Genomic DNA, 19632 nt, shown 5'->3' on the forward strand with positions numbered 1-19632 from the left:
AAAATTGTACAAACAAGGCTTTGTATCTGTATATAAAAAGAAACTAGTCTCCGGGCTCAAGATTAAGCACGGGCTTTTCACCTGGCCTGGAGTCCAGCGGGTGGGGGAGGGGCAGGGCAAACTTCTACCAGCCCAGGATCCCCCTGGGGCTGCCCTGAAATGTAGATCAGGAGGTATGGGGTAGGTTTTAGAATCTCTAGTCATCTCTACAAGGTCCCCGGACTGAGGTTGCAGCTTTCAGAAGAAGAAGAAAGAACGACGGGTTAGAGGAAGCAAAGACTTCACAAAGAAGGGAATACAAACAGACCTTTGAAGAAAGAATGGTCTGGAGCTGTCAACCTCCCCTGACGCCTGGCTGTGGGGAGACAGGGGGGCGGGGTGTCCCTAGCCCACCCTGCCAAAGCCAGTGTGCGGCTTGGAGCCAATAGCCTGCAGTCCGGCCCAGTCTCGCTGTAGGGGTTGAGTCTGGCAGACCCCAGCCAAGTTCATTTCCTTCAATAAATCCAGCAGCTTCCCCTTTGATGAATACTGTCAGAGCTGGAACACGTGGTGTTAACAAAATATGGTTTTAATTTGGGACCCGCTGCACTCACGGTTAAATACTTGTGTATACAATAACAGCTTCACAGCCAGACAAGTTAATATGCCCGGGCCGAAAATGGCTAAGCCCATGAGGATTCAGTTATACACATTTCTGCTGCTCTGAAAAGCAACCTAATCACCGTCATCAATTTTAATACTCCAGAACTTCTCGTGAGCGTGGAGGCTTTTAAAGGGCAGCCAGTTTTGCCTCTACATCCAGTGCAGAAGCCACACATTTGTTTCTCTGATATTTTATACCCACTTATTGTCATATGTTGTTTGACATTCAGGAAACGGCATGCTGTTTTAATCAACAGCTCAACGCGGCATTCAAACTTGACGGTCCATAGCCCCGTGGCAAAGGCGGGAGGGGGCGGAGAGAGAGACGGAGTTGGAGGAGGAAGCCAGACTTGGGGGTTTAACAACAGACAGGCTTGTTGTGGCGAGCCTCAGTCCTGGGAACAGAAACTCTTAGTGTTTCCGTCAGGCTCGAGTGTGTCTGCCTTGGAACAGCCCAGGGAGAGGAGAAAACTGGTTAGACCGGTTTCGATGTGGCCCTGGCAGTGGACAGTGCTGGTAACTGGACCTCCAGGAGAGCGGACAATGAAGCCTGGGGCTTCCAGACAGTGGGTCACAGGAACTGTGTGCGGCCATTTCCTGGTACACCAGAGATCACAGCCCCTGGCTCGGAACCTTACTGGGAAACAGAGCTAAGAAAGGTCGGCAGCAGGTGTGCCGTGGGCAGTCGGCAACAGAGACAGCAAAGAGTTCCTGGAGTCTGGGTTCTCTCAAATGACTGGAGCTTCCAGGAATAGGGAGGGAGGTGAACTGGGTCACGCCTTAAAAACCGAAAACACCCAGGAATCAACGAATAGCCTTAAAGGACTGGAGGTTTATTCCTAAGGCATAAAGGGAGCTGATAAGATTTCTTTGACCATCCTGGCGGCATCTGCATGCTGCATTTAAACACATTTTTCCTATTAGTTAATTAACTTTAGATCCTAATCGCAGCCCTCCCCAAACCTCCTCCCACCTGGCCAGGAGTGAAGTTCAGTAGTAGAGGACTTGCTTAGCATTCTCCGTCCCACACCGTACCCAGGATTGAAAAATAAAGGTATTTTTCCTTCTATTATGTTCTCACTTTGAGAGAACAAGACTATACCATTCCCTGAGCAGCAATTTCCCAGTTAATTATTCTCCGACAAATCCTCTGAAGCAATCTTTAAACTCTGGTGTGAACTCTCTTCTTTTTGGTGCTGGGGACTGAATCCAGGGCCTGTTGAGAGACACCTCTAACCCTGAAACCTTGGGTACCTGTGCACAAGTGTGTGTGTTATTGTAAAATATCATGATACTGAAAGGCACTGACAGAGATGGTTTTAATTAATTAATTTTTCTTCACGCTTTCTTTCTTGTTCTGTTTTGTTTAGGACGGGGTTTCTCCGTGTACCCCTGGCTATCCTAGAACTCACTCTGTGGACCAGGCTGGCCTTGAACTCAGAGACCGACTTGTCTTTGCCTCCCTCTATTTTTCTTTCTTAATAAAAGGTCCTGCTACGTACGCAGCCATTCTGACTGCCCTAGACCTTGTCACGTAACTCAAGCCAGCCTTGTAACTCAAACATGGCAATCCTCCTGCTTCAGTCTCCTGAGTTCTGGGATTATAGTGTGCACCACAGAATCCGGCAATGGGCATGCCTCTTTATGATGAAGGCAAGTTTTTTTCTGGGCCACGTAAAGCTATCTGTTCTAGGTGAAAATGTGTAGGCTCAGCCAATAGGACTGAGAGGATGGGGGGGGGGAGTGAGGGGGGCTACCAGGGCAGAGGTCTCTGGCATTGAAGCCTTTGAGGTCCTCTGTTTTCTCTCATTTGTTGGATGTGGAGAGAGAGGCAGTATCCTCGCCCACCTCCGGTGTGTTGGCTTGGAACCATGGAGACTTTAGGCACACGAACATTCATTCGGGCTGTAGCTACCTTTTGCACTGGCTTCTTTTTTCCCCCTTTGGATTGCTTCCTCGTTAATGGAAGGATCGGGAGGAGGGTGCGTGTTTTACCTGAGAAAGAATTCAGACTTCTAATGGTATAGAGATTGTGTGCCATTAATGGGGGGGGGGGTTCCCACATATTCGTCGCAGCAATGAAACTCTATAGGGACAAGGGGTCAGTGGGCATTTAATACAAATACCAAAATTAGTAAGTAGAACAAGCCTCTAATTGGAGACCTGGGTTCTACCTTAAAAGCTATTCTGCACCTGATACCTTTGAAAGACACCGCGATGGCATCTAAATTTCATGGCTTTCACTCAGAGCAGGTCCCCAAGCACGCTACTCACGAAGCACTGACCCAGCCTGGCACCTGTGTTCTGCAGCCCGAGCCCAGGGGCTGATTGGAGGAAAGTCAGCATTTCTTTTGTAGACTCTGGGGCTCTCTGATGTCTGCCCATTTCACTCCCTCCTGGTACCTCAGCTCCATTCTCCTCCAATATCCTTTCTAGCAAGCGGTTGCAGTTTCTGCATCAACGTACCTCAGTCCTTCTAGTAACTAAGAGCCAAGATTGCCATCAGGGAATGCCCCCTCACCCACAGTTCCAGAGGGGCAGATGTAATTGAACGCCTCTGAACGTGGGTGGAGCATCCGGGCAATGCATAGACCAATCGTTATGGCCTCCCACTTCACGGCCATCTGATTGGTCTAGACAGAGCCTATGAGAGACGGTGATGTGTTTTCCTCTCATTTCTGTTTTGGGTACCCGGGAGGATGTGAGCATCTCTTGTCCCCTAAGGGCCACCATAGGAATCCAACACCAATTGTAACTGTAGTAGCCAGAGCTGAAAGCTGAAGTGAAAACAACCAAGTCTCTGCGCCAGCTAGGGACAGTGGCACGCACCTTCGATCCTGTGAGTTCAAGGTCAGCCTGGATTACTTAGTGAGTTCCAGGCCAGTCAGTACAGTACAATGAGACCCTTTCTCAAACATGAATAAAACAGATTTGTACGTGTATGAAAATATCATGATAAACCTATTATTCTCTAATGTCTATATCTATCTACATATACATATACATACACACACAAACACATGCGCATGCATACTATACGCATATACTTACCTGTACTTATGCCTATGCATATATACATACATATACACACACATACAAACACACACAAATGCACATGCATACTATACACATACATATACCTATATGTCTACCTATGACTATGCAAGGGATATGCCTACACATGTGCATATATGAGTAGATATATGCATACATATATATAAGTATTCTGATAATACTATCTGAGCCCAGTTATCCCAGGGAGCCAGCCCTACCATGAATCTTCACTTAGGTCATTCTATACTGTTTTTAAGCTAAAAATTATGGTAGGTTTTCTGTTGCTTGCAGTCAGAAGACAGATACACCCATTTCCCCTCATTAACCCACATTGAAAAAAACACTTTTCAGAAAGTCAATCCATTCTAAATTATGTGGCCGATGGTGCATGCCTGGGATACCGGCTACTCAGGAAGCTGAACCTGGAAGATTGCATGATCAAGGAATGCCTGGGCTGTGGTGCGAAGTCGAGGTCAGCCTAGGCGATTTAGTAATAAATAAAATTAATTTTTATTTATAAAACAACAAGTAAATAAGCCCCCAAATACAAAGTAAACAGGATTAGAGGTATAGATCCGGGGTTTGTTCAGTCACCACCACTTGAGGACTAGAAAAAAAAGGACTGGGGAACAGGAAGTAGAACAACACGGGCAGAATAGTTAGGGAACAGGAAGTAGAACAACACGGGCAGAATAGTTAGGGAACAGGAAGTAGAACAACACGGACAGAATAGTTAGGGAACAGGAAGTAGAACAACACGGACAGAATAGTTAGGGAACAGGAAGTAGAACAACACAGACTAGTTCAAGGATGAGTCCTTAAGCAAGACTTTAGCTTCAACTATTCATCCAGTCAGTATTAAGTCCCTGAAATATGTTGTTGTAAAGAAACTTGGGGAAACATGCTAGAGAAGACTCTTCCCATAAATGGGAATATAAAGCTTCACTTTAGTCTTTTGTGCTAACTTAATTTGAACTATCAGGAAAAGACAAAAAAGATGATAGATGCTAGCAAAACCATTCTAGACCTAGTATGAGCGGGAGACCTTATACCAGTGTATCTACCGAGCTCTAAAATGGGGTTGTGGGAGTTGGAGCATTGGTCAGGGCTTCCTTATTTTTGTCGTTGAGAAAGAAACCTTCAATAATGGTGAGTTACATTACCGTTTATTTTGTCACTAAGGATACATGGGCAAGTCCACGGAGCCACCCTTGAAACTGCATCATGGGGCTTTCTCTACGACTGGATGTTTTTCTAATTCCTTGTAAGAAGTTGAGATCTTCCAGGCAGCAGTCTGTGTGCTGAGGTAGCTCATAAGCATTTTAGGGTGACATTAAACACGGTGTCTATAGCTGGGCATGGCGGTATACATTAATAATACCAATGATTGGGAGAATCAAAAGTTCTAAGCCATCCAGCCTGGACTACGTGGTGAGACCAAGTCTTTAAAAATCAATTAATTAAAAACATGTAGGTAGGTAGGTAGATAGACGATATATAGATGGATATATAGATATATAGATGGATGGAGAGAGAGAGAGAGAGAGAGAGAGAGAGAGAGAGAGAGAGAGAGAGAGAGAGAAAATAGATAGATAAAACACGGGCTTAGTGTACCCACAGCACCACCTATGAAATACCCAGGGCTCTAACAACACTAATGTGTACTGGAGGGCGAGACCCTGACTTTGACAGACTGGGAGTGGTGGGAACAGGACTGGTTGAACAGTCTCCAGGTGACAATGACTTCATACACAACTAATCTAAACCAGCCTGTTTGTGCTAGAGGAAACAGTTCTGTGTTTTTCACGCCCCGTTGGAGTTGCATTCTAAGTTAGCTAATCTGTTCTGCAGAGTAACTACACTTCCTGGAGAAGGAGGGAAACAAAACAATGGCAGACACTGGCTGGCTGCTCAAGGACAGAGGTCACAGCTCACAGTCTAAAAATTAGCAGTCATGTTATGATGAGACATAACAGACTTTGGAGGAAGGTGAAGGAAGAACCGGGCAATTCGTTTTACCATTTACATGCCAACTTGTTTCTCTTCTCCTTTTTTTACATATGAGCGTGTCTCTTCTCTGAGACATGGTTGTATTATGCTTTTGTTTCCCTCAGTGTTAGCCACAGAATTTGTTTATCACTGGTGTAATTGGAAGCCTTGGGAGCTCCCGGCTATCGGTTCTATTAGTAACAGATGTCAGTTTCCTTGCACATACCTGGTGACCTTGGAGACACCCCAGCTGTTTATCAAGTCCATTCATTGCCCAGATGTGCTTCCCATGGGTGGAAAACAGAGTAGATATCCCCAGAAAAGAGAGGAGGTGGTGGAAGGGCACAGAAAAAACTACTGGGGGACAGTAATACTAACTTCAATGTCAAATGACATTGACAATCTCGTGATGATGGTGGTGGGTTGTGGTGGTAATGGTGTGGATGGTGGTGTTGTCGGTGGTGTTAGAGGTAATGGTGGTGGTGCTATTGTTGTTGGTTGTGTTGGTGGTGATGGTGGTGGTGGTAATGGTGGCCTTGTTGTTGTTGGTGGTGGTGGTAGTGGTCTTGTTGTTGCTCTTGGTGGTGGTGGTGGTGGTGGTGGTAATGGTGTTGTTGTTGTTGGTGGTGGTGGTGGTGCTGGTGGGTATTGGTGGTCTTGGTGGTGGTATTGGTGGTAGGTGATGGTGGTGGCAGTGGTAGGGATTCTTTTCAAACCACAGTCTTTGCCAAACTAAGAAATAAAGAGGCAAAAGTAAATATCATGCCAGGTTTAGCAAACAGTAGCTGAAAGAAAGCCAAGGTCAGCCCTGAGTGTGGAGAAAATACTGCTGGTTAGGCATTGTTCTCTGGAGCCAGACTACATCGTGTCACTGCAGCAAGTGAAGGACACCTACTTTTGTGAAGCAGGACAGAGGCACTGATTCTAAACCCATTAAATTAGTGTTTCTTTCCACAACCCATCGCCTGCACATGCTCCTGTGGCCTGCACACACTCTGGTTGACCATTTTGCTGTCTCTGCTCATATCAGGAGCCCGGATAGCAATTTTCTCTTCTGGTAGCTTTGTTTCCTTGCCTGTGTAGGGGCTGTCCTTACCTATCAGACATCATTTTTTTTCTTGCAGGCCCGGTATTGTGTACCAAGATCAGGAGGCAGAGGTATTGTCTCTTAGGGTGACATTGCTGTCGAATGACTCACCCTCTGAAACCCAGGCATTATTATTATTGTCCTTGCTCACTGGCCTGGCTACTTTCTCTCCTTGCCTGAGAAAAGTATTACATGAACTATGGAGAGTGGTGACCCCACCCAGCCAAGCTCCAAACTTGTGAAAAGGAACTAAAGAAAGGCTTAAGAAGGGAAGGCAACCATCAAAAATGAGGGGACCCAGTTCCATTCCCAGCAAGCAGTGGAGCTTGGCAGCTTCAACCGTGTGGATAGAAGGAAGGGTCGTAGAATCTCCTTCCATAGCTAAAGAAAGCTGTTGAGGTCATGTATATGTCATGGTGTCCCTGCATGGATACTTAGAGAGGCCACTGTGAGAAGCTGTGAAGGTGAAGCCTAGATTTATTGGAAATCCCAAGATGTTGGAGCTGTCAGAGTCGTGGGATGTCTGTTGACAAAAGCTGCTAACAGGGAGTGGAACCAGCCCAAGAGAGAGAGAGAAAAGTGTGTTGCAGTCAACACAGCTGAAAGGAGTTGGCGATCTGAAGAGTGCTTTGACATCAGACATGAACACGCAGAATTTGGAGTTTACCCCACTGGTTTTCAGTCTTGCTTTGGTCCAGTAATTCCTTACCATCTTCCCTTTCCTCCCCTTTGGAATGGTAACATACACTTGGTATTATTGGTATGTTGGCAGTATTGATCCACTTTTTGATTTTTATTTACCTACGTTACAGTTAAGCGATTGGAACATGCCCCCCTTATTCTATCACATTATCTCCAGCTTTCTGTTTTCCAGTGGTCTCCTTCACTGCCTAAGCTTGGCTGTCCTGGAACTTGCTCTGTAGACTGACCTTGAACTCAGAGATCTGCACGCCTCTAGGTCTTCTGAGTGCTGGGGTTAAATGTACGTACCATCACACCTGGACATCAGCCTTTCTTTACCTTTTCACAAGGTCTTTACGTTCTGGGTTGTAGTTCATTCCAGACGTAGTCAAGTTGACAACTGAGAAACAGCCATCACATTCCAACGCTTGTCAATCTGACATAATCATATATCTCTTTATGTCCAAATGGAAACAACCAAGTCATAATAATGCCCAGATATAACTATCCCTTGTTCAACCTCAAACACATAAACAATAAGCTTAGCTGGGTGGGATCTTGCCCTAAGGTCACCAATCCCTTAATCTGTTTCTCTCCTTGAACGCAGGATTCAGTCCCATTGCACTTCCTGGTGCCCCTTTCATACTTGAACCATGCATTTTGTGTTTTTCTGTCTAAGTTTACTATGCTTGATCAAAACATTCCTCACAAGAGTGAACTACAGGACTGAATCTACTTGTCCTGGCTGGTTTGCAATTCCTTTGTCAGTGTAATTAATCTGAATATCTTGTCTCCTTAGCTTCAGACTCTTCAGACAAGGGCAAAAAGCAGGCATATTCTTCACCAAGATACTACAAGAAAGGTCTCTAGGCCACATAAGATTCTTCTCCTCTGAAACATCTAGAGTCAGGCCCCCACAGTTCAAACCACCCTTAGCACCACTATCTCCCATGCTTCTGCTAGTATGGCTCATTAAACCCCACTTAGAGCATTTCACTGCTTTCCAAATCCAGAGTCCCCAAATCTACACTCTTCCGAACAAAAACATGGTCAAGCCTATCACAGAAAGACCATGGTCCCTGGTACCAACTTCTATCTTAGTTCTGTTGCTGTGAAGAGACACCATGACCAAAGCAACTCTTACAAAGGAAAAGCATTTAACTGGGGCTGGCTTACAGTTTCAGAGCTTCAGTCCATTACCATCATGGAGGAAGCATGGCAGTGTGTAGGTAGACATGGTGCTCTAGAAGGATCTGAGTGTTCCACATCTTAAACCAAAGGCATCCAGAAGAAAGACCCTCTTCCTCACTGGGTGGAGCTTAGGCATAGGACCTCAAAGTCCGCCCCACAGTGACACATTTTCTTCAACAAGGCCACACCTCCTAACAGTGCCATTTTCCATGGGCCAAGCATATTCCAACCACTACAAAGTTGAATTAAATGCATTTTGCATCATATGGCTGTAAGCCTGTCTGGACCAGTGATTGGAATGTAGTGTTTTGAGTAACTCTGACATCCGTAGCTCATAGTTTTGAGTGCTTAGTAACCAAGGAGTGACGCTGTTTGGGACTGATTAGGAAGTGTGGCCTTGATGGAGAACGTGTGTCACTGGGGGTGGGCTTTGAGGTTTCAGAAGCCCAATCAGACCGACCCTCTCTCTCTCTCTGCCTGCAGATCAGGATGTAACTTTCAGATACTGCTCTAGCACCATGTCTGCCTGCCACCATGCTTCCTGTGCTCCGCTCCCTCTCCCCATGGTGACGACAGACTAAGCCTCTGAAAGTGTAAGGGAGCAGCCAATTCAATGCTTTCTTCTCTAAGAGGTGCCTTGGTCATGGCATCTCTGCACAGCAGTAGAACAGTGGCTAAGACAGATCTCGAAGTGAGATGTGTTACTAATTATCCCATCCCATCCATCTTCAGTGAGTTCTTATCAGCATGAAAGCGTGCTCCAATACTCCCATTCTGGAAAACAAACAGTCACAAATCCACTCATGGAGGCCAACATTTCTTTTGAACTTTCTTTCTTCCCCCTCTTCATTCTTAGCTGACAGGACGGGCCAGGCACAGCCATGGCCTGCCTTGGTTTAACAGCTCCTCCAGCTGGCTTTGTCTCCTACTCCATCGTTAAGAGTGTCTCTTTCCGGGGTTGGGGATTTAGCTCAGTGGTGGAGCGCTTGCCTAGGAAGCGCAAGGCCCTGGGTTCAGTCCCCAGCTCCGAAAAAAAGATCCAAAAAAAAAAAAAGAGTGTCTCTTTCCAAGTACCCAGTGACACACACCCAGTGTGTGTGTGTGTGTGTGTGTGTGTGTGTGTGTGTGTGTATGTGTGTATGTGTATATATGTGTACGTGTGTGTCTATGTGTATGTGTGTATGTGTATATATGTGTACGTGTGTGTCTATGTGTATGTGTGTATGTGTATATATGTGTACGTGTGTGTCTATGTGTATGTGTGTATGTGTATCTGTGTGTGTATGTGTGTAAATGTGTGTATGTGTGTATATGTGTACGTGTGTGTGTGTGTATCTGTGTGTGTATGTGTGTAAATGTGTGTATGTGTGTCTGTGTGTATATGTGTCTGTGTGTGTCTGTGGGTATATGTGTGTGTATGTGTGTGTGTGTATGTATGTATGTGTGTGTATGTGTGTGTAGTATGTGTGTGTATGTGTGTATATGTATATGTATGTGTGTATGTATGTGTGTGTATGTGTGTGTATCTGTGTATATGTGTACATGTGTGTCTATGTGTCTATGTGTATATGTGTGTGTATGTGTATCTCTGTGTGTGTAAATGGGTGTATGTGTGTAAATGTGTGTATGTGTGTATATGTGTACATGTGTGTCTATGTGTATATATGTGTGTGTATATGTATCTGTGTGTGTAAATGTGTGTATGTGTGTATGTGTATATATGTGTATGTATATGTATCTGTGTAAATGTGTGTATGTGTGTATGTGTATATATGTGTATGTGTGTGTCTATGTGTATATGTGTGCATATGTGTGTATATGTATCTGTGTGTGTAAATGTGTGTATGTGTGTATACGTGTATGTGTGTGTCTATGTGTATATATGTGTGTATGTGTGTGTATGTGCATCTGTATGTGTGTGTGTATCTGTATCTGTATTTGTGTGTGTATGTGTGTAAATGTGTGTATGTGTGTCTGTGTGTATGTGTGTCTGTGTGTGTCTGTGGGTATGTGTGTGTATGTGTGTGTGTGTATGTATGTATGTATGTATGTGTGTGTATGTGTGTGTATGTATGTATGTGTGTGTATGTGTGTGTGTATGTGTGTGTGTGTGTGTGCAGCAGGTTCATGTGAAGACTACAGGTTAAAGTTGGATGTCATTTCTTAGGAGCCATCCATATTTAAAAAGATGTATTTATCTTATGTATATGAATATTTTGGTTGCATAGATGTATGTGAACCATGTGCCTGCAGAGCCTAATGAGACCGTTGGGTCCCTTGAAACTAGAGTTAAGGACGGTTGTGAGCTGCCGTGTGGGTGGTAGAATGGACGGGCCAGGTCCTCCAGTGCTCTCAGTCCCTAAGTTATCTCTCAGCCTCTTTCATTTTTTTTTTTTTTTCGTTTTTAGACAAGTTATTTCACTAGGAGCTGCGGTCCCTCAGGTAGGATATGCTAGGCTAGGCTGGCAGTTCACTGAGCCCAGGAATCATTAATCTATCTGTACCTCCCGGCTCCAGGATTACAAGATCAAGCCACACCTGTTTTTCACAAGGAGCTAAAACTCGGATCCTCTGCGAGCACACTTCTTTGACTAAGCTAGTTCCCCGGCCCCAAATCTAATTTGGTTTTCTTTTTGAACCAAAGCTATCAAACCCTCGTGGGGTTCTCCCTCCTTCCTGTTTTTCTGTGCTGCTTGTTGCAGGATATTCGGTCACACTGTGATCCCTGAGACCGTGTTATTGACTGGAAAGAAACTGTCTTTGGTTGTGGCGTGACTCAGCCTTAGCACACACCATTAATCCAAGAGCTTCCTGATTGAACGTTGTAGACAGGATCGAGAAAAGTCAACCATAGGCCAAGAGGTGGGACAAGCAGCCGGTAGACAGAAGTGAACATAGGATTATTAAGAAAAAAAAACATAGAAGGTGAGAGGGAGTCAGGAGCACAGAGAGGCACGGGAAGTAGAAGGGAGGGGCGTTCAGTTTGAAGGAGGTGTTTTTGAGACTATGGTTCCCAGTGTGACGTCAGCTGAGGAGGAAACTGTGATGTCAGCTGGGAGCTTTCTCTGCCTCCATGAGCTAGTAGGCTTTCACCCCAGCATCTGACTCCTAAGTTTTCATTGGTAAAATTAAACCATTGAGATTTTGTTTAAACAACAACAACAACAACAACAACAACAGTTGCTGACCTTTATTTATTTCAAGACCAGGATGGCCTCGAACTCACTATGTAGCTAAGAATGTGTGATCCCCCTGCCTTCGCTCCCAAACAATGGGATCACCGATGTGCACCTCCACACTCCAGCTCTGACCTTTACATCTTGGAACCTTTCAGGCTCCGCCTCCTGTCTGTGTTGAGAGCCTCAGTTCATACAGTAGCCCAGCCTGTGGCCTGCCCAGCCACCCCAAGACCTGCTGGACAGGAGCGCACCACGCCTCGTTTGTTCAGAACGAGGCCTGTGGCCGTTCTTACTGTGCTAAAGAGTTTTGTATTTTTGTTTGTTTCTTCTTTGTTTTTTCTTCCAAATCCACTCGTTACCCAAGAAGGTATCTTGGTTACTTGCTTTCCTGGTTTCCATCTAAGCTTGTCCACTGGGGATCTTTGGAGGAGAACGGGACCTAGAATAGTGAGGTCAGATGCTCATCTATTTAGCTTCCCCTCTTCCGGTTTGCCACAGGCTGAATCCCTGGGCTAAAGTCACTGCTTCTCTTTATGGGTCCTTCTCCAAATACTCCTCCCCCTCGTGTCTGGATGAGTAATTCTCAACCGCTATCAGCTCCTGGTTCTAGCCGTCTTTCTTTCCCTCTCTTTCTCCTTTCTTCTTTCTCCCTCTACCGCATTATAAAGAGTTATCCCTTTAATTACCTTAGCTGGAGCATACCCCTGCTTCTTGCTGGTACCCTAGTCAGGCAACTGATATTGGAAGTTACATCAATAAGCAGACCCTCGAAATGGAATCTGGGGTTGGTTGGTTGAGCTTCAGAGCTCAAGAGGAATCTTGTGGGGGAACAGGGAGGTTTGAAGCACGGAAAATGACATCAACCTGAGTGTGGTTCTGTCACTTTAAAGAAAACTATCAGTTGTCACTGCATGGGACGCAGCGTAAACAGGGACAAGACACTGTGAGCCCTGATAGCTCTGTCAAAGGTAGCAGAGGTCGCCCAGATTCTTTTTAATGCTCCAGAGAGCATGCCTAAGCAGCAAGATGTGTTAAGAACTATGAATAAGTATTGAACGTTACCCATGTGGAGGCCAGCATCCGTTGGTAACCCCGAGAGCTTTTCAACAATCTGCAGTTGTTACCGTTAACAACCAGGGTCTGATGCCAAGTGTTGCTTGTAGAACCAATTAAAGCCAACCAGGTTTCTAATTCTGAGGAGAGACGCTGGCTGAGGCTGAGGGCAAGACTCTTAAGCCCTCTTTCTGGAAGAAAAATAAAAAAGCAAACTCTTGGGATGAGGCCCAAGACTCTGTTCTTTTAAAACAAATAGTTTTCACATTATTAAAAAAAAAAAAAAAAGGGGGTTGGGGATTTAGCTCAGGGGTAGAGCGCTTGCCTAGCAAGCGCAAGGCCCTGGGTTTGGTTCCCAGCTCCAGAAAAAAAAAAAACAAAAAAAACAAAAAAAACAAAAAAAACAAAGCAAACGTGTGTGTGGTAGAGTTTTGGGCACTGCAGCTATGAAGCAAATGTTCACAGGCTTGAGGATCTGGTTAAGATGCAGGTTCTGATTTAGTAGTTCTCCAGCGGTGCCTGACAATCTGCTGTGCTCTTAGGAGACCCCAAGGTACTGCTTATCTGTAAACCACAGTGAGCCAAGGAGTGAAAGGACCCGGCATGGAAAATGAAGCCGCAAGGTTGCCATTCGCAGCTTCTTCAGTGGGATCTGAAGAGCACATCATCAAGGCCAGAAAAATGGATGGTTAGAGGAGTGCTGGGTCCTAGAGAAGCCCTCCTGTCAGCAGAGAAGATAATGATGTCACTTCGGTGGAATTGCCTTTGCTGGTCTTAATGGGGCCATACATACAACAGCAAATACGATGTCCTGACTTTACTCGGCATGCAAAGAGGGAGGTGCAGGGGTCTGTGGCAACAGGTGACTGATTACCATGTTCCTAGACATGAACTGAGCCAACAGCTTAGTGAGTGTTTCATGCACACGGGGAGTTCTGCTGAAGCTCCCGTAGAGGGAATGCATGGCCCCTGGTCCACTCCCCACACCCAGCCAGCTCAGACTCCTAGCTCTCTGAGGCGAGTGCCTGTAAAGTGCCCCAATTAGAGAAACCAGAGGGTATTTCTCAGGGCGACCAGCACCCTGGAGAAAGGAAAGCAGCCAGAAATGCAACTTGGACTTCACCTCAAGAACAATGGCTGTGGACTTCTGAGGAGAGCAGAGTCTTGTCTGAATCTGCCTAACAGTGCAGGAGTCGGGTGAGACCTGAAACCCCTCCCAGAACACACACATGTACGGTATAAAGAGCCAGGCCTAGTAACTGGCAGGGTCCCCACGTTGGTTCCCTAAGGACTGTTGTAGTGAGAGGAACCTATATGGTCACCTCCACTCGGTCGTTCCAATCCCAGATAGAAAATAAAAGCCATACTTTAGTCTGCTCACCATGAGTCAGCTTCCCTCCGGGTTCCAACCTTCCATATTTTATCCTCCGAGTTTCCCTGAACCCCCCTTACTTTGCCTCTTTGATCCCAGCTTGTGTGGGACATTGTTCATTACCCCAAACGAGAGAGTGGAACAACCCTCATTACTGCATACCAAGTCCCTCCCTTTAAAAAGAAACAGAACACAAAGTAAGACGCACTGGCCATAGACCCCGGAAAACCGTGAGAGAACGCAGGCTACAGTTCAAGTCGTTCCCCATCTTCCTCTATTTGTCCACACTTGAATCCACGTGTTTAACGCAAGTAGAATAATTCTGTTTCGATTATCTTGTGACACGTGTAAAATAGTTTATTGGGGACCCTGTGGATCGGTTTACATGCGTTTAGGACACTATTTGTGGTGAGAGTATTGGCAGATTTCAAAGGTACCTCTGAGAATGACGGAGGAGGAGCCTCTGTACCGTTTCTCAGGGTCCCAGTTTCCTTCAATAGTAGCATGCTTTGTTGTTGTTAATAATGACATTGTTTTATATATTAATTTTTGGACAAGGTCTCACATGTTCCAGGCTGGCCTTGAATTCAGCATAGAGTTGAAGATTGCTTTGAACCTCTGTCCCACCTGCCTCGTATCCCTACCAGATTATAGCATGTGCCATGATGCCCGGTTTATGCTGGGATTTGAACCTAGGGCTTCATGCATGCTGACAAGCCTTCTATGAAGCGATCTACTCTCCCAAGCCCAAAGGCAGTGCCTTTCTGCGTAGTTTCACAAGGGAATGTTATTGGTCTTGATCTGATCCATTCTTCTTCTCCAGGCCTTCTCTGTTGTTTTAAAAATGCATTTGCGTGTGTGCACATTGTGTGCTTAATGCTGTATAATTTTTTATCACGTGCAGAGATCTGCATCGTCGAGACAAACAAGACCATCGCCTAGAACCCCATGCTGACCTTCTGTGGCCACCTCTACTTTTCCTTCTACCTCTCCCCTTCCCCCTCATCTCTTCCCCATTTGCATACCTTGCTCATCTCATAAACGTTTACTAAATGGAATCGTGTTGTTGGTATACGTTTAGAATTGGCTTTTTATTTGTCGTAACTTCACTGGGGCTCACCCAAGTCGTGTCCATCAACGTTGTTACAGCTGCGTAGCATTCTATGATGTAGAGTCAGCACAGCTTGGCCAGTCGACCCTTTCCAAACATATGGACTGCTTTAAATACGGAGTTATAGGGAAAAAATACATATTTTGTGTAGACATAGTTATGGTTTTTCCTGAGATAAATGTCCAAGAATCTGATTTTGAGGTTGTATGGTAATTGTGGGATCAGAGGGAATGTCTTATCTGTTTTCTGTTGCTAATAGCCCAATATGGCAGACTAAGTAAGGTATAAGGAAAGAGTTATTTTGGCTTACAGTTCTGGCATGACCCATGTCTATGACCTTGGTAGTGGAAACCTGAGAGGGCTTAGGACACCATATGGCGTCTTTTTATGTTGGTGCATGCACACCTGAGCACATCTAGGCTTGCCTCTACTCCTCTATGTTATTCTGTTCTCCCTCTTGTAAGGCCACAAAGATTCAATGGTGGTGTCCTTGTCTCTCCCCATCAGCTCCCAAGGCCCTGCCTCTAAGCACCAGAGTGAGAGTAAATGCTCACCCTCACCGTAGATTCAGTTTCAGCAGAGTCTTCAGAGGGAGGAAACCACTCTTTTTTTTTTTTTAAGATTTATTCATTTATTATATATAAGTACACTGTAGCTGTCTTCAGATACACCAGAAGAGGGCATCGGATCTCTTTACAGATGGTTGTGAACCACCATGTGGTTGCTGGGAATTGAACTCATGACCTCCGGAAGAGCAGTCGGGTGCTCTTAACCACTGAGCCATCTCTCCAGCCCCGGAAACCACTCTTGAATGACAGTGGTGGACATCTCTTATAGCTCACATGGAAAGATGGTGCTGTGCAGTATTTTAGGAGACTAAGCTGTCAGAGCTGCTGCCTTTAAAAAAATCATGTAAAATCTACCTCCTTGTTTATACCACCTACGTTATATAAAATGTATGTCTTCTAAGTCTGTGTTCCCGGGTGTTCTTAGAAGAATTATTTGTGCTAGGGGAAAAAAACTAAACAAAAAATATATATGGTGCTATGTTCCGGTTCCTTTTATTTATTCCTTCTGTTTGTCCCTCAGGTGAAAGCTGTCATAGTGCTTTAATTTGAAACTGCTACAAGAATCAGAGCTCTGCCTTTCCCTCCAGACGCTCTTGTTTTTATGTATCTTTTGTTAGCCCTGTTGAGTGGTTGGTCTCTCGTGGACTTGGAGGTGAGTTATAGATGGTAACTTTTTATCTCTCGGTTCTCTGCTTGGACTTTGAGCCTGGAACTTTAAAAGGTTTGCCTAACCAAATCGGTCACATACTCCTTTCATTCTTCTTGTCTCGTCTGGGAAGGGTTTGCTTCCTTCTGCCTTGGTCTCTTTCTTGTTTTAATAGTTATGTCAAACATCCTTCTTATGTGCTCCAGACTGTAGTGACGCTTGTCGTCTTGCCGTGCCAAGTGCAGAAGAGTAACCATGTCATGACTTTAAAGCACTGTTTCTCCTCGGTGCTAATGACGTGTTTGTCATCATCAAAGTCGGCGTGGACTGGAAGCATGGCTTGCCCCGGCTTTCTCTGAGAAGAGATGGGTTGGACAAGCTTGCCATCCCTCGACCTGCAGCTGGCGGCAGCTGTGGTGGCTAGCGGAGGGATGCAAAGTCGACGCAAAGCGTTTGCTCGTAAAGTAAGCCCAAGCAACCGCTTAGTAAAATCGTTTGGCCTCGGCAACAAGAAAATGAAGTCATTTGGAGGAAACAGAAATAAAACAAAGAAACAAAAGTGGAGATTAGGTCCACATGTGGGCCGATGTGTCTCCTTGGAAGGCGTGGTCACGAATTTTTGATCCTCAAAAACAGCCACATATTAAATCCATTTAACTAATTTACACATGTTTGCCATTTACCACAAAGAAAATAAATTATAGTGGGCTGTGGATGGGTGACCAGAAAGCCACTACCCCTGCAGTGGAAGGTAACTGAGGGTACTTGTACTAGGTAATGGGTGCAGTATGCCAGTCCCTGAGGTCTGGTTAGTCTTGTGAAGCTCTTGTTTCAAATGAATGGCCATTTAGTGAAATTTTGTATAATTTTTTCCCCCTAGAACTACCCTGCTCAATTATGGCCGAGTAGATTCTGCTAATCACAGGCTGCATAGTTTGAACACTGAGAACAGTCATTTGGATGAGGTTTGTTTTTTTTTAATCCATGCCTGAGTTTCAGTAGAGCATTAGACAAACTGTGTCACAGATCCCTTCTCTCTTCCTGACAGGTATGAATCTCAGTAAGAGTGTGATCACCGAATGGGTCACTTTTCTTTGCTCATCAAGCCAACAACCTTCATGTTATGGGTGGAGAAATGAGGGTTAAGGGTTGTGACTTGCCTGAGGTCATACAGTAGTACATTCATGATAACCCCAGACCAGTTTTCTCCCCATCGAACAAAAATGCATGCCTCCCTCCCCCGAAGCAGGCCAGCCCGTTTCAGCAGAGACATTTTCACCAGCTCTTCTGGATCCACCCCTGCACCTCGCAGTCGCTCGTCCCCGGTCTTACTTTCTTGCTTGCTCGTGATCTCTCTCATTTTCCTGATGATTTGGCTTTGGGAACAGTGGAGTAAATAAAAGTTCACAGACTTGTTAGCTGGAGACACGGTTGCCACCAAAGAGTGAGGAAAGGGTGTCTCCATATTGGACTGACCACTTAAAAAAAAATTCCCCAGCCTTAAATATTATCACTGGCCTTGGCAAAGCTCCAAGGTTCTAGGCAATGTGCTCCCTGTGTTTAGCTGGGGGACAGGGGTGGGGACAGGAGATGGGGGATGGGGGTGAGAACAGGAGATGGGGCATGGGGGATGGGGGATGGGGGATGGGGATGAGGACAGGAGATGGGGCATGGGGGATGGGGGATGGGGGATGGGATGGGACAGGATGGGACGACAGAAAGATGGACAGGCAGACAGACACCTGAGCAGGAGTGGAATGCTTGGGCTATGATTTTCTTCCCTCTGAAGTTCCTGACTTCTACTGCCTCCACCCTGGACTTCCTGGGACAGGCTTCAGTATACTGTGAGGAGACCCTGGAGTAGTGAGGACTTGCTGAGAATGACAAGTTAGAAAACTCTGGGCACACCATCCTCCCACCCCCCAGCACCCTGTCACTCAGCCATACCCCCAGCATTACATAACGCATTACTGAAGTCCATTTGAAGGTTTATTGTCAGATCACACTACTCTCTAAATTCTGTCAGTAACTACATACCTTTCAACACATCGCTTTTCCATTCTGTCACTTGCAACCAAGAATCTTCATAGGAGATCCTTTCCCTGCAGGACCATCAGATGTCAGCTTAGAGTGCTGTCTACAAATGTACACCATCCAGAGTACTTCAGAATTAGCCTAGGTTAGCTCCCTCCCCCTGGTGGTATAGTCCCGAACACTGGCTTTCTTTAGCTGACACTTACATAAAGTATTCCTGTAGTTTATAGCCCCTAGTTTATTGTTAGAGCAAAAGACTTCATTGGCACACCACTGTCTCAGCTGCCACTCCTGTGAGGCCTCCATTCCTCTACCAGGACCCCTGGCTTGGCAATCCATGCCTCCAAGAAGAGAAATATATTACAAAAGGTTTGCCTACTAGGACAGCTAAAATTGAAAACACTGAAAGCGCCCACTGTCTCCAAGGACATTAAAATGTCTGACATTCACACATCTGCTGGTGGCAATATAGAAACAAACACCCAGGAAGGAAGCTGAGGCAGGAGGATGAATGCTTTGAAGTTAGCCTTGTTTCAATAAACAACAAACAGTATCATCATTTTGGAACTCTAGCAGATTTTAGGATAACTAAATGTATTTACTACAAATACATTTTAATTAATTAATTAATTAAATTATTAACACAAATAATATCTCTAGGTATAGGTATATTACCCAAGGGAAAAAATTAGTGCACAGATGCATAAAATCTTATACAAGAACATTCATAGAAGTTTTAGTTAAAAAAAAAAAAGATAGGGCTGGAGAGATGGCTCAGTGGTTAAGAGCACTGACTGCTCTTCCAGAGGCCCTGAGTTCAATTCCCAGCAACCACATGGTGGCTCACAACCATCTGTAATGGAATCTGATGCTCTGCTCTGTGTGTCTGAAGATAGCCACAGTGTACTTATATATAATAAATGGATAAAAAAAAGATAAAGAACTTGTAATCCATTCATATAATTCTCTACAGTGTTAGAAATGGACAGGTTGCTGGTACCTATGTACATATATACATACACAC

The 19632-nt window shown here is 45.2% G+C and overlaps 1 long non-coding RNA gene across 3 annotated transcripts; it reads left to right on the forward strand.

The window, feature by feature from the left end:
• The first annotated feature begins 4290 nt into the window (after positions 1-4290).
• On the forward strand, positions 4291-17997 carry LOC134483829 (uncharacterized). Of its 3 annotated transcripts, XR_010060903.1 has the most exons (3): positions 4291-4845; positions 15153-17539; positions 17623-17997. It is a non-coding gene; the product is annotated as an uncharacterized LOC134483829 (long non-coding RNA). The 3 variants fall into 3 exon arrangements; XR_010060901.1 differs by having other exon boundaries at positions 15153-17997; XR_010060902.1 differs by having other exon boundaries at positions 16449-17997.
• The last annotated feature ends 1635 nt before the right edge of the window (positions 17998-19632 follow it).

The sequence above is a fragment of the Rattus norvegicus genome, chromosome 20 (assembly GCF_036323735.1).
Source record: "Rattus norvegicus strain BN/NHsdMcwi chromosome 20, GRCr8, whole genome shotgun sequence".
Lineage (NCBI taxonomy): Eukaryota > Metazoa > Chordata > Mammalia > Rodentia > Muridae > Rattus > Rattus norvegicus.